Below are 1,921 nucleotides of genomic sequence, written 5' to 3' on the forward strand. Positions count from 1 at the left end.
GGTCAAGATGGGTGGATCACCTGAGGTCAGGAGTTTGAGACCAGCCTGGCCAACACGGTGAAACCCCATCTCTACTAAAAATACAAAAATTAGCCAGTCATGGTGGCGCGCACCTGTAGTCTCAGCTACTCACGAGGCTGAGGCAGGACAATCACTTTAACCTGGGAGGCAGAGGTTGCAGTGAGCCGAGATTGTGCCATTGCACTCCAGCCTGGGTGACAGAGCAAGACTCCATCTCAAAAAAAAAAAAAAAAAGAAAAAGAAAAGCTCACCAAGTCTGAGGAACAGGGAGGAAGCCAATGTGGCTGACTGTGATGAGGGAGTGAGAGAATGAGGAAAGATGAGGTTGGGAAGTCCAAATCAGAAGGTATTTTATTCTGGTTGCAATGGGAAATCATCAGAGGGTTTTAAGCAGGAATGAACTGACTACCTACTTTCATTTTTGCTGAAGTCATATTTGTATTACATTTATATTTTTAAAATCTAAAATATTTCTGTTGAATTGCCTATTTCTAAATCAAATTCTAAGGGTTATTAATTATATAGGACATTTTACCTCTACTATTAATACACAGAAAACATTTACACATAGAAATATATTTCTAAGTTGTAATTCCTATGACAATAAAAACAGTCAAAGGTCTCAATAAAAATTATACCACCAATATATAAAAACCTAAAAAGGAAATAAAACATAATCACCCTTAAAAGATGTTAGGATTAATTCCATAATCATGCAAGGGTATAATTCCATTAACAAAACATGTGGTGGTATAACCCAACTGTCATAATCTTTCTAAGGGGATAATCCAACAAAATTCTGTCAGATGGCAATACTTTAAAAACCCGCTCTATATCTGAATGCACATTCCAAACAGCAACTAACTTTTTAACGAAAATTACAATTGCTAACAAGAAAGGCCTATTATTCAACCATAATTATTTAAATTCTTCCTCCTTTTCCAGCACTCTATATATAGCTTTCCAAGGTTCTATCCATGGTCTTCATCTCAGGTGGCCTTTATGTCTATTCCCAAAATTTTAACTATCACTTTCCGAAAAGCTTGCAAATCTAACTAGTTTTTGGAGTTCTACCCTGAACTCTTGCCTACCATTTCCAATCTCCTGCATGATTGGTTAAGATTATTTGTCCTAACACAAAATTCATAATTTTCTTTTCCAAATCAATCTGCTCTGCTTGTTCATGACACTGTCCCAGCTGTCAAGACTCACACCATCAAGGTATGCTCTGCTGGACTCTCCTTCACTGCAAAGCAGCCACAGTGAGTGCAATGACTCCCAAGTATTTCCCCTCCTATCTTCCCGCCACTGCCTCCTCCCCTCCCTGCTTCCCTCCCCTCTACTTCTAGGCCAGTCTCCTCACTTCTTTACCGCCTGCTCCTGGCTCTCTACTGTAAGGCTGCTGCCCACTCCAATTCATCCTGAACAGCCAACTGAATCTTCCTAAGATCATATTCTCGTTATATCGTACCCCTGTTAATTACCTACAAGATCCATCTCAGGAGACTTTAGGAACATTAATTTGTGTGTGAAAGTATTTTGTAAAATAGTCAAGTGATATAGGCAGAGGTTATCCCTGGAGGTTTATTTTGTTGGTGGACTTTAGTTCCTCAAACCCAGGAAAGCAAAGATACATAATCAGTGGAATTCTAGAGCCTGGGAGTGGTCTAATGCTTATCAACTGATTAGAAATAGTTTTCACCTTCAAAGGTAATCCCTACCCATTCTCTCAAGCTACTTTCTTTTTTAAAAAATTTTTTTCAGAAGGAGTCTGGCTCTGTCACTGGAGTGCAGTGGTGCGATCTCAGCTCACTGCAACCTCCACCTCCTGGCTGATTCTCCTGCCTCAGCCTCCTGAGTAGCTGGCATTACAGGCATGCGCCACCACGCCCAGCTAATT

The sequence above is a fragment of the Colobus angolensis genome, unplaced genomic scaffold (assembly GCF_000951035.1).
Source record: "Colobus angolensis palliatus isolate OR3802 unplaced genomic scaffold, Cang.pa_1.0 Scaffold8, whole genome shotgun sequence".
NCBI lineage: Eukaryota > Metazoa > Chordata > Mammalia > Primates > Cercopithecidae > Colobus > Colobus angolensis.